This window comes from Pezoporus flaviventris, unplaced genomic scaffold (assembly GCF_033815535.1).
Source record: "Pezoporus flaviventris isolate CSIRO_AGI_PZ_B2104156 unplaced genomic scaffold, CSIRO_AGI_Pfla_v1 ptg000083l, whole genome shotgun sequence".
Taxonomy (NCBI): Eukaryota; Metazoa; Chordata; class Aves; order Psittaciformes; family Psittacidae; genus Pezoporus; species Pezoporus flaviventris.
In genome coordinates, this window is record NW_026892631.1 from 8,103,688 (window position 1) to 8,117,163 (window position 13,476).

The window sequence follows — 13,476 nt, forward strand, 5'->3', positions numbered from 1 at the left end:
AAATGGCTCTGCCACATTTGGTATCTAATGCTGCATAAAGCGTAAAAATAATGTATATGTATTTTGTCAGTTGATTCTAAAATGTATCTTGAAGTACTTTCCAGGAATATCCAAATACAGCATAACGAGCTTAATCCTGAAATAGGATTCACAATGACAGATCTCTAAAAGAAGCCTTGGTTCTTCAGAGAAGATGAAAAAAAAAAACAAAACCGCAAACCCCGCCAAACAGTAAGAAGCTTAGTTTCATGATCATAAACTGCCTCCACTCTTCTGACTGGAGTTTATCAAGGATTTGAGCTCAGCTTTGCTGTAAATGGAGTTATCAGTAAAGCAGAAAGACGCACAATAACCATCTCTGGTAAGAAGAAAGTCTCATCAGCAGAACAGTGAAATGGCAAAGCAAAGAAGAGAATCGCTTAAAGGTGAGAGGCCAAAGCAGAATGGAAGCAGTTCAGGAACATGCTCAACAAGGTAAAGCTCAACTACAGCACTTATGACTGATTTTGTAACTGAATTGAGAAGACAGCTGAAGGCAAGCTGGAATAGTAACGTTAAAGTGAATGACTGCACTCTATAGACATGGAATCGTCTTCGGTGTTTGTAACCATACTTGTCTGTTTAAAAGCAGGTCCCATTTTATCATGCAACAAAACTACTTTTTTGCATTTTAAATTCCATTTCTGCTAAGAAGGCATCATCCATACTGGGATTTGGCAAACAGTTTAGCACAATTCTATCCAGGATTAGATATATTATTTTTAAAAACTGAAGAGATGCACATATAAGTAGAGATGTGCTATTGCTCTTCATGAGTGGTTCATAATCTGCCTTGATGGAAAGATCATTTTATATATTCATAATAAACCAATGACTTTCAAGTGCAGGAAGACATGAAAAAAATTGAGGATTTCAAGCCAAAGAAGGACCTAACTTGTTTCAAGATCAGAAGTAATCAGTTATCTATCACATCGCTAGATAAGCCATGCGGTTAGTATCCCTCATTGCTAAACACATGCAGTTTATTTATAATCTGAATTTCTAATGTTTGGGGTCTTCTCCTCTTCTTTTTTGTGACCTTTAAACAGTCATTTGCTATGAGGTACATTTGAACACTTAAGGTTTACTTGGAAAAAAAATGCAGATTGCAGTTCTTAGGCTTCTAATGAAAAGAACTTTGTCTTTGGAACTTCTACTTTGGATCAGGTAGTTGGCAATTCTTTTCTGCATACTTCCCAGGGGTTTTAACATCAATTAAAGGCAATTTAGGGTTATTTATTTCACATACATAGATAGGATCATACCGACTGCTCTATTCTTGTTCACATACATAGGAATCTTATTAACTATCTTAATTAAACCACTGAAATAAGTGCACATGTTCAGTTGCTATTGCCACTATTTTGCAAAACCTTCACATCACTAAACTCTTCCAACAGTTTGTATATTGAGTTTATCTAAATTTCAGTCACAGGGAACAAAGAGCTCCAATAGCACAGTGACCAGAACTCACCGATGCCCAGAGACATAAGGGGCTACTTTGGAGTAGCTTATAGGCACTGTTCACTTAAGCAAGCAGTAAACGTGGGAGTCAGGATATCAGTTTCCTCCTAGAGAGAGAGAGAGCAAGGGTGTCATTTTGACTTAATTATGACCTACTGTAGTAATGGAGAATTTTTCAGTGGGAAGAAAATCTTAGTCCCCTGTCTGTCACTTCTCCAGCATTAAAAAAAGCAGCGTGATACAGCCCAGATGTCCTGTAAAGATTTGCTGATAGGCATGTCGCACAAAAGCAGAACTGCTGCAATTTTAAGCCAGTCCATCTAGCCCTGCGTCATTCCTGCAACCTTGATACCTACAACCCATTAATCCTGTCATAGCTAGAGGACTCGACAGGAACCTGACTTTCTTCATCCACATCAATGGAGTGTTAACCTTGTTAATGTTAATCTACAGTTAATGTTGTTACCTCCACTACTCCTAAACTCAACAATAAAAAAACGCAGACAGTCTTATACAGGAAGTTTCAGCATCCTCTGAAAAATGACCTTGGTTTTCAAGTGATGTTTTATTTTCCAACACTGTGTAGTACTATGACCTACTACTAGAGTGCAGAGTTAACACCTGCTGCTTTAGTTTTTACGCTAAAGTGATCCCTGTCATCTGGTTTGCATGATGTGTCTGAGGACTGCCCTTTTACTACACATACATAAACTTCAGGTTATAGATGTTCTTTAATTGTAAAAGGAAAACTTAAAAAACCAAAAGGTATTTTGGAAGTTAGCTATTTTGTTTTCACAGATTTGGGAAAAAGAAAAAAAGAAAGAAAAGACATACTACTAAAATTTTCAGCCTTTTCCATCTGCTTTCTGTCTAGAAATAAAGCAAGAACACCTTTCTGCATGGGATTCTGATACTTCCTTCTTCGGTTTTAATGCCTGATAAGGAAAACTGAGATGAGTAAAAGTTAATAAAACATGGAAAGTTATACTTAGAATTTTCCTGACTTCAGAATAAGTTATGCTGGCCAAGCATTTCTCCTTTTGTCAATCACACTTATTCTAGTTTTTATTCCTATTTCTGCATACTGCCCTAAACCTGATTTTTAATTATTTCATTAACAAACTAATACATGTGGAAAAAAAAAAAAAATCCTGAAAAAGAATTTTGCAAAATGAGGTTATATATTTAAACATAAGCCTAAGGCAAATAAAAGTTTGACATCTCTCAAGTCCTACCACAAACTAATACGTGGTCAGCAAATGAGTTCCCATTTATTTCATCATTTGTAGAAGTATACTTCTACAAATTACTTCAAAAAACTCTCATTAGTTAACATTTCCCACATGCACTGAAATTAGATCTGTTAAAGGTAAAAGGAAACATTAAACCTCTCAGGTTTCTGTGTGAAAGCTTTGATAAAAAGCTATGAACTGTTTTAAATTGAAAATCTATATTAATTAAAGGGAAATGCAAGAGACAGGGCAAAGTTCCAGCACAGCAACAGAAGTGACAAATTGTAACAGAATTTGTGTCACCAGGTAAGTGCCTGCTTATGTGTATATAGGTTAATGACTAAGTGCAAAAAGGATTTGTACTTTGAATAATAGAACACTGGAGCAGAGAATTCAATCTCTTAGGTAACTTTCTTCCCTTCAGGAAAGGCAACTAGAATGACACCTTGTGCTGACTCAGAAGTCATGCAATTCCATATAAAGCCTCCACAAAGCCTCCATAATGTTAAATAAAATTATAAGATGTACTACTGGATTTTCTTCACAGGGTATAACGTTGAAGAGATGGTGGCCCATCACTAGTCTGACCCTGATAGTTTTGTTGGCTTTAAGTAACCTCCTGTGATGTCCAGCCCAGTGAAAGCCGGTATGAACACAACTGTTGTTATGATGAGTTACAACAACTAAAACATAAGTCCAGTAAGAGCTCCCATTCACAACCATGAGGATGAACAGCTGGAAAAGGCAAGTGGAACACTCCTCACACAGCTCTCTTGTTGCTAGAAAAACTCAAACTCTCCCCTTTTAATCCCTTTCCTCAGGGCGTCGTATGAGGAGCTTGGGCTAAGTGACAAAGAGCAACAAAGCCCAGACAATCAGCTGGAGACTGGCTGCAAAGGGACTGCCAAAAGGGACAAGCTGTCAATGGAGAAACTGCCTGCAGTTTACCTCTTCCAACTCCACTCTTAGCTGAAGCTTTAAAATGTCCCTCTCCCAAAATGAATCATAAACCTAACCCCAATAACAGGCAAGTGCTTGAGCCTAAAACCAAAGACCTGCCCTATATCAAGATTTCTTCAGGGGAAACCTAGTATGAACTGGGTTTACTTCGAGTGAAAGGTATTTCATAAAGCTCCAGTTGGAGTGGGGCCGAAAAGGGATTGCCAAAGGAAGGGGTAAGCTGCAATCACGTCTCTTCCCTGAGAACTTCTTAATTTGGCTTGTGTACAGATGCTTTTGCTAAGGCTGTCAATGGAAGGCACAGCCTGCCAAGAGTTCTCTATTGAGAAATTCCTCATTAAGGACAGGGATGAGGGACTTGTGCTGAGGCTTAGACTGGACCTAGAGACACCATTTGTCTCTAATTAGGGTTTGGTTTGGCTTAGGGTTTGGTTTGAGAGAGAGCCTAGAGCTCTAGTGGGAGTGGAACTATAAAGTGGCTTCCTAAGAAAGGGGTAGATTGTAAAAAGGGCTGTCCCTGGAGAACAGGTTAATCTAGGAAAGACTGCCAACTACTTGCTATGAACCTTGTTTATCTTCCAATTCTCCGTACAGCACATCTTAAAGTTATCTCTGAGCATTTATTTTGAAGAGAACATTCATTTACAGGGTACACAATGAGCTTACCTTGTAGTGATTCATCATCTTCTCATACTGTTAGATACTGGGATCACTCCTTCTATGTCAGGGAAGTTGGAACTAGATGATCATGAGGTCCTTTCCAACCCTAACCATTCTGTGATTCTGATTTTCTGCAAGCTTTAATTTCTATACACAGTTATAGTATCAAGGGTTGTTTGGACAACTGATGTTTCCTCCTGACAATCTGTGAAAACAATTACTTTTTAACCTAGATGTAGACCTCAGCAGTGCACACTGTTTATCTTGTCAGTGCTTAATAACCTAGAAGGACATAGTTAATACTATGTACCACTACAGCAGGACCACTTATAATCTTACAAAGCCTTATGAAGAGGAAAGCTGCAGCAAGGAATTGCACAGAGGAAAGAAAGTTGCTGAGGAGGGAACTTCAGTGTGCCAGCAGTTTGTGCTCAGCAATTTTTTCTAGCTTTTTCTTACAAATAAATATATGAAGAAAGTTGTTCCCAGCCCCAGTGTAGTTGTAATTTACACCTTTGTGCTGCTATCTGCAGTGAAGAAGGCCCCCTAATAACTAAAGGCTACCAAGCCATGGGAAGCAAAGGTAACTAAGTGTCCTCAAGCTCAAACAGCAGACTTTGATACAAGTGTAGATATTCCCAGAAAAACTGCAAAATTAGTACCTGACGTATTTCCTTACATGAAAAACTAATGCCAAAAGAAGCACCACTGTCTGTATGTTTTCTGGAGAGGAAAGATGTATAAGTCATAGTGGGCAACGAGAGGTACAGCCTACAAGCTTACAGCTGTGTGTACAGAGAGGTAATATGACCGGTCTAGAAACAATGTAGATAGAATCATAGAACGGTTTGGGTTGGAAAGGACCTTAAGACCATCTAGTTCCAACCCCTGTGCCATGGGCAGGGACATCTCACACTACATCATTTTGAGCAAGGCTCATACCCTGTAAAACCAAGTTCAGTGAAAGGAGCTGAGCCAGAAAGTCTTCACAGATGATCCAGTGTGTAACATATTGTTTGACTGGCTTATGAATCATGAGATGATTGACAAGGAGAACTGCCAAATGGATAATTACATCAGGTTTTGTAATATGAACTAAAAATCAGGAAAATATGAAGCCTCACAGAAGCAATTAATAACTTTTATCACTTGTCATGCAGCCTCCATTAAGTGCAATGCCAGAATGTATATTATTTTGCTATAAAGATGCTATAAAGATCAGCATTAACTGCTGCTGTAGAACAACAGTAGTTTGTCCTCCGCACAATTTTCTCCTAAGTCGCTATCAAATTGATTCCAGCCTGATACGAAACATTAATTACACAATGGTTCCCATCATCAGTATGGGAACTGCAGTTCTGCTTTGCTACATAGCTTATTGGGATACTGGAGCATGGGTGCAACAAGATCTGAGTATCAGAAAAACATGATGGTAGCTTTTCTAACAGATTCTTTACAAAAAAAGTATGGTACTAAAAGCCTAGGTTTGTTCAAAATTGTTCTACCTGCAACAGTATTAACTTAGGAATTGAAGTTTTTATAACAGACTTGGAGTAGCAGACACCTCCACTTGAAAAATCATAGAATCATAGAACGGAATCACAGATTAGTTTGGGTTGGAAGGGACCTTCAAAGCTTGTCTAGTCCAACCCCCCTGTAATGAGCAGGGACATCTTCAGCTAGATCAGGTTGCCCAGAACCACATCAAGCCTGGCCTTGAATGTCTCCAGGTAAAGCACAGATATGCTAGTACAACAAAACCTTTGTTCTCAAACCAGTGTCTGTTCAAGGGCTACAGTCCCTACTGTTGAACTGAATCTGTTTTATTTTTTCAATCAGCCTATGCATAGACCTTCTAATACCTCTCAAAGGCAAGGTCTAGTTAAAAGCAGAAATCTCCAGCATGTGTTAGTAAATCAAATCCAGTCATTCTCCTTCTTCATGTTGTCATCACAATTCCCCCATCCCACCCTAACATTTACTTTGGAAATACAGGAAACGCCTTAATTCAGTCCACGGTAAAGGTGTGAATGTAACATTCTAGACAAGGACTTTGATAATTTTACCTTTCTGTTCTAGATAGAAATTTTTGAGCAGACACATGACTTCTAAAGAATGCTTTGCATTAAATTTTATAAGTTTTTACAGGGGAAATAAAAGTAGAATTAAAAAAAAAAACTACAATAAGGAGAAATAGTAGTATGAGTGCAAAAAAAAAGAAACATGCTTAGTGATGCTTACAAGAAACTGAATGTTTCTGCTTAAAGAGGAACAAAAAGGTGTTCCACTATCTGCCTGAATTGTATTAGTTATTATATTCCCATGTCTGTGTGCATTTGCATTCCTGGCCTGCTAAAAATACACTAATTAAAGCTGCTGACCTAGAATTGAAGTAAACGGAGCAATAAACAGACCCTATCTAAATCAGAAATTAAAATGCAGAGCTGCTACGCAGGGTTTCTCAATTTAGTGAGCATGGTAAAAACTACAATATGACAAAAAACCACTTTGTGAATCATCAATGTCATCAGTTCCTCACATGTGACCTGTCTCCAGAGGAACAAAAGAACAAAACACCCTCAATTTGTTCCTGCAGAGGTTTTTTCCCAAGCTGTTACACTGAAATCAACAAGATCATTCATGATAACAAAAAAAATATTGTAAGCCTTGGCCCTTTGGAAGAAAATCTGTGACTTCACATTTTCCATCATCTACCTTGTACCAAGCTCACAGGGAAGCAAATGATCATCTTAAAGCTGTGTCCAAAAATGATCAACCGAATGAACCGAAAGATTCCTGCTGAACACAGGTACAGAGAAAAGGAAGTGGGAACAGAAGGTCAGTGGTTCACTCCATGCACAGCCTAGTTTAGATAATTAGGATTAAAATAAATAGCGTTTTCTAGGAAAGAATGAAATCTAATTTGTAGCCAGAAGAAACTGAGTTACGAGCATGTATTACTGGGGAACCTGATCACTTAAAGGAAGACATGATCATTCAGCAGGATTCGGGCAAACATTCACAGAGTTGTAGTCCTCAAACAGAAGACGTCAATGGCAGAAGGAAGACAAGCCTCAGCATGTGATATGCCGCAATACAAAACATCTTTTTCCACTGGAATACACGGGAGAGAGAACAACAATGGGAAGTGGCAGGTCTTCACTGTCTCAAATGAACAATAGCTGGAAGGAGCTGAAGAAGAAATTCTGTCAGGCACTGCACCATCCAGATCAAGCAGGAGGTGTAAGGGATTAATGGGCAAGTGATTTTTGTGGCAGGGAAATACAAAGCAAGGACTGCAGGAGCAGCAAGACTGATACTTGCTTGTTAGATCCTCATATTTCAAGGAATTTCCAAAGGAGAAGGAACCTCCTACGTGTTCCCAGACTCTCCTGCCTGCAGCACTTGCATGTCACCTCACTCTCCCTAGCATGTGAATTCCAGCAGAATATTACCAAACGCCATAATTCATTCCCTGCTGTGGATGGCTGCTGTGCAACATCATTTTGAATCATGGTTAATCACCACCTGCTTGACCACCACCACTGTGTTATATAGCTACCAGATGGCACCTACAGAAAGGACACATACACCCAAGTCTTTCTTCTCTACCTACTTACTAATGCCATATCCTCCAGACAAAAAGACAAACAACAAAACAAAATGTATTTGGATCCTGTCATTTGTATGCATTTTCCTTTTTTTTTGTTTTCACTTCACTTTATTAACATAAAGCAGATAGACTTATGACTGTGCACTGTATTTCCCTATTAGGATACTAAGCATTTTCTTGAGTTTAAGTACTTGTCCACTTCCCTGCAGAAAACATCCTACATAATAAAAATATGTAGCAAAGAAAATACTATTAGTCAAATGCAGATATTCATAATCAAAATATGTTTTTACACACCATGGCTGAGAATTTCTCTTATCTATGGATCAGTTAAGGTGTGAAATGACATTCAAATACATAAGATTTGAGATTTTCAACATCTAATGCAAATCTTGAAATCAAGACACCAAAGTTACTTCCAGAAAAGGCAGCAGTGGTGCTCTCAGAAAAACACAGATCTGGAATTATTACTGAATATGCAACTAGGATCAAAGATCCAACCCTTCTCAAATTGCCTTCAGAAGAGACTATTCAGCATCCACAAGAGATTTTGAAAATGATGAAGCTGTGATGTTTAATTAGGCCTTTTCTTGTTTAAGATCAGGTGGGATCCTGTAGCATTCTCACAGCAAAACAAAATACACTCGCCACCTTACTTACAGAATACTATGTGGTTTTCTACTTGAGGAAATACTTGAAAACAGTTGAAATCTAGGTGTAAGTAGACTTCTGCGTGCTCTTACTTAAAGCAATATTGCAGAGCACCTTTGACTTCCTGTGAAAATATGTAATGAATGTTCACCTGCCTCTGGAGAAAGTCAAGATAAATGTTAGCCACAGTCTTCAAAATTGTCCTGATGGCAACAGAGCACTAAATAACGCATGTGCAGCCAGGCATGCATAGGAACTTTGGTTGTTGAAATGTAGAATGAAAAGATAGTTAATCTTGCATTTAAGATCTCCCTTGCTCATTGATCACTGATGCTCCTTAGATCAGGCCACTTACTTTATTAGTTTCTGAGATCTTTCAAACAGCCATGATGTAAGTACTCACTTTTATTTCTAGCTCTACCAAGACAGAGAACTTTCAGGAACAAAGGCAACTTTGTTAAGCTATACAAATGGTATCAAAGGGGCTGTCAAGAAATATTTATTTCTTTAATGTGATCGGTACTTTAAAGCAGAACAAGGAGTTAACCATGCGAAGGGACAAAAAAGGCTATTCAGGGTTTCATTCCATACAACACTGACAACAAGGGCATATTCAATGGTATAAACAATAATGAACCCATTAAAGGATTTTTAATTTATTTATTCAAGGTGTACATTACCTGTGTAAGTAACTAGCATGAAATCATGGCTCTGCAATTATTTAACTCATGGGACTATTTGATGGATAAACATCCTGAAAATTAACTGAAAGGAATGGAGATAGAAGAGCCAGAGATTAAAACCCTGAAGGATTTGTATTCTGCTTGCCAGTACTAGGAGTATCTTACAAAGGTTTAATAGTGATTTGACATTAATGGTAATAATAATTTTAATTAAATAGGTAAAATGTTATGTATATAAAATATTTACATATATATATATATGAAAACATTTCAAGATGTAGAATAAACTTTCACCTAATGTAAGAATGATTTCTGCCAATGAAGTTCAAAAAAGTCTGTTATTTCATATTTAGCATTCAGAATCTGTATTGGTGACCCTGGCACAAGAAGTGTTCTAATGGAATGTGTTGATTCCACAGTTACTGGGAGGCATCATGACTACAGAAAAGGGACAAAGTTTGCAACAGAAACAGCAGAAGTGGGATAAAATTTCACTCAAATTTGAAAGATTTCATGTTGTTCAAACACTGGTAACAAATTTCTTCTAAAAATGTATATTGATAATTTTGAAATAGCAGAAAATGCAGTGAACTTTTCTGGACAAATACTGATGTAACCTAAGACCTAACATTTTTATAGTAGTCAATTTATTATTTTATGTCTGGCATTTCTTCAACCCAACATGATGAGCACGAGGCACTCTGACCTATTAAAAAAGAATAGCTACTATTAATTTTGATTTTTCACACCTCTTACTTTCAATCAGTGACTACAGCAGCAATGAAACATCATCTCAGCACAATCTTTTCTATCACGACATCAGCTGCATATTTCAGAATGGGAGAGAAAGATACCTAGATCCTTGAGCCTCCAAAAAAATTTGTGTTTTATTCCCAGACATTGTGCATAGAGGTGGCAAGGAATGGTTTTTATTTATTTTAAAAAAATCCTCTGTTCCTCCTTCAAAGTCTACTTGATCAAACTAAAACATCTGATCAGACATTTACCTTATTTTCTGATTTGAAGGCAGGGGGAGTTACATCAGCACATCTCACAGTTTTTTACTAGAAAATTTTGGGTGCTTGGTAAAAACCAATCCCTTCTCATTTTAAATTTAAAAGAACTTGACTAGAGTTTACACCTAAAGAAAACATTTCACCATTTTGTGTCTCACTCCATGCTCAAAAGGAGCTTTTCATTATGGGCTAAGATGAAGGGCAAAACTCTTATCCGAGTTCCGTGCTGCACAGACAAGCCCCATGGAAAATGCCTGGAAAAGGCAGAATAAAATAAAGCCACACCCAGCGAGTACAAACTGAACAAAAGGACTTTGAAACAGCATTCTCTGATTTGCCTAGTCTGGGGAGTGCTGCTTATTTTAATATTGTGGGGAAAAAAAAATGATTTTATTGCAACTCTGCATGTAGTAACAAAAATAGTACCCATCATTCCAGCAAGTTGCCTGAATCTGCATTTGAAACACTCATAAGTGGAAACACCTAGCACAGTTAAAATCTGCTATTCTTTGACTACAATAGTTCTACACCACCCTTCCATGTACTAAATGTTAACTGGCTTATCACACGAAAAAGTCTCCCCAAGTTAAGAGCAGTTTAAGAGTTAACTGTTACAACTTCATAAATTCCTATGCAATTACAAGGACTGTGTAATTTTTGTTTAAATTACGATTTCCATAATTTCAAGCAAAAGTAACTTCCTCAATCCTCTTTTTAGAACTGCAGTGAGGGATAGGCTACATCAATTTGACTGGAGGAATATTTTCCTTCCCTCGAGATTGACTTCCTACACATCTCTTGCAGAATGATTCATAAGGCTCAGTCATTTAGAATTGCAAATGTGGTAAGGGACTTCTTGTCAGTTGACAAATGGGTGTAGTCACATTTAAACAGAGAAAGAAAAGACATGAAATCATACCATGAAAGAGATTAAACTTTACTAATTCTATCCATCACAACTCCAGTACTCCACGCTCACTCACTGTTGTGATTACTCTAATTAAGGAATTTCACTGCCTTACTGGGTCTCTCAGTTCATACACATGTTGTCAAAAGTGTATCTTGCCAATTCATGGTAGAAGGAACTGAGACAGAAGCCATTTTGGCTCATGAAATGCACTGAAGTAGCTGCCTGCATTGCTTCTGCTTGAAATTTTGCTGTACAGTGTATTTAGTGTGCTTGGAACAGCAATGTGGAAATGTCATTCACCTGTCATGTAAGCTGAACTTAATTATACTGTAATTGCACATCCGATACACTGAAAGGGAAAGGAAGCAGCATTTCCTTGTACTTACCATGAAACAAACATGTATTATTCATTCACCTAGTTACTATACTGAAGTACCATTACAGGCATTACCATTTTGCTTTAAGGTACAATGAGTAATTTATTAAGTAGTGATGCAGATGTTTATAAAAATGCTTAACTGAAGTTCTGAAATGAACTATTGCAAAGAGTACATGAGACTGACAGTCTAATTCATGGCCAGATAAAATTATTACGGTTGGGTAGGACTGCTCAAAGGAAATTTTTGCACTTTTTCACAAGCCAAGGTAAAAATAAGGTGTCTGTCATTAAGGAAAAACAAAACCACAAAAAACACCCAACAACAAACCCCCAAACAAAAAACAAAAATTCTCCTGAAAGTCTGAAGAAATAAATGATCAAAAGTTCACAATACTTTGTCAGCAGTTGCTGATTTGCTGAGGGTGAGCACTACCTCGCGCCTCCTCTCACCATTTCCCTATCAGGATTTACTACGATACTACAATTTACTCCAGAGCATTCAGAGTGGTCTCTACTGGTGCCACTTCTGTAGCACTTAACAGCGATGCTTCTGCCTCTGTGTAGTTGCTTCTATACCCTCCCAGTGATTCCCATGTAGTATATGGTACTGTGCTGACCACCTCTCCACAGCTGAATCTTATCCTTAGCAATTGAATATTGTTCTGCAATAGGAAGGACTTCAAGGAAATCACAACAGAGATGACAACAAACAAACAGGAAGGAAAAATAAGCAGCTGAAAATCAAGCATACACATAACTGCTTAGAAAAATTAAAGGATTTGAAATACCGCTTTGTATTTGTACCATAAATATCCATAACTAGTTCAGCATGCACTATTTCATCTTCAAAATAAGTTGCCTCAGTTTAATCTAGTCCATCCTGAAACAACCACTGTAGAACACAAAAGAAATATTTAAGATAGAAATACTAGTGAAGATCAGCACAAAGAGTATTAAGCAACTCTCAAAACATTACTAATATACCTACTTTCATCTTAAAAGCTTTTATTCTGCCTATTTGACTGAAACAGAAATGAGCAGCTGTACTCTAAGTGACATGACATATTCAGTTGTTTACGTCAGAAACAACAGGCCCTGCATAAATACGTATGCATCCTTTTTCTAAAGGATCCCACAGTGCTTGAACGTGCCACAGGATCAATGTCTAGCCAGCGTGGAAAGAAGCTGCTCTTTACAGAAAAACTGTTCAGAGAGTGAAGTGAGAACAGCCTTGACTAAACATGGACCATGGATCTGCAGCTAAACAATGAGTCAAATCCAACCTTTATGGAAACTTGTAATCTGTATGTGATGTGCAGGGCGTTACGGATGGTGGATACTCACCACCATGAGGTTAGTGTTTCCAGTGTACCAGGAAATTTAAGTGTCACCCAGTGATGAAATATTCCCTTTTCTACTGTTATCACCCTCCAGCGGAGATTTTTCTCTTCCTTTTTATTCAAGAAACTAACTAGTCACAGAAGAAAAAGGGGCCTTGCCTGTTGGCTGGCTCCTCTACTTTAAATCTTACCTATATTCATGCTGTCAGAAGACCTCTTTTAGTCCAGTTTGAGAGAAGTTTTCTGCTAAGATGTAATAAGACTGTCAGACTAAAGTAATTTTAAACAAAGCATCACAGAGTCAGCATACAGAAGAAAAAATGACTAGGAAAAATACCTTAATTCTTCATCAGCTCACTGCAGAATTATTTCCCTTTAAATTGAGGGGGAAACATAAGCAGCTTTATTAGTTTGAATGCCACACGAAAATGCCTGAGCAAGCTGTGACAATGGACATTTCCAAACAATTTAGACACTTAGTATTGCAAGTAATTAAATGACCCTCTATACCTTCCCCCAGACACACATA

At 37.7% G+C, this 13,476-nt stretch overlaps 1 long non-coding RNA gene across 1 annotated transcript; it reads right to left on the bottom strand.

The window, feature by feature from the left end:
* Nucleotides 1–4,403: 4,403 nt before the first annotated feature.
* On the bottom strand, nt 4,404–13,219 carry LOC133280539 (uncharacterized). Its single transcript, XR_009747213.1, has 3 exons — nt 13,139–13,219; nt 9,300–9,384; nt 4,404–4,560 (listed from the first exon to the last, which is right to left on the bottom strand). It is a non-coding gene; the product is annotated as an uncharacterized LOC133280539 (long non-coding RNA).
* Between the last annotated feature and the right edge of the window lie 257 nt (nt 13,220–13,476).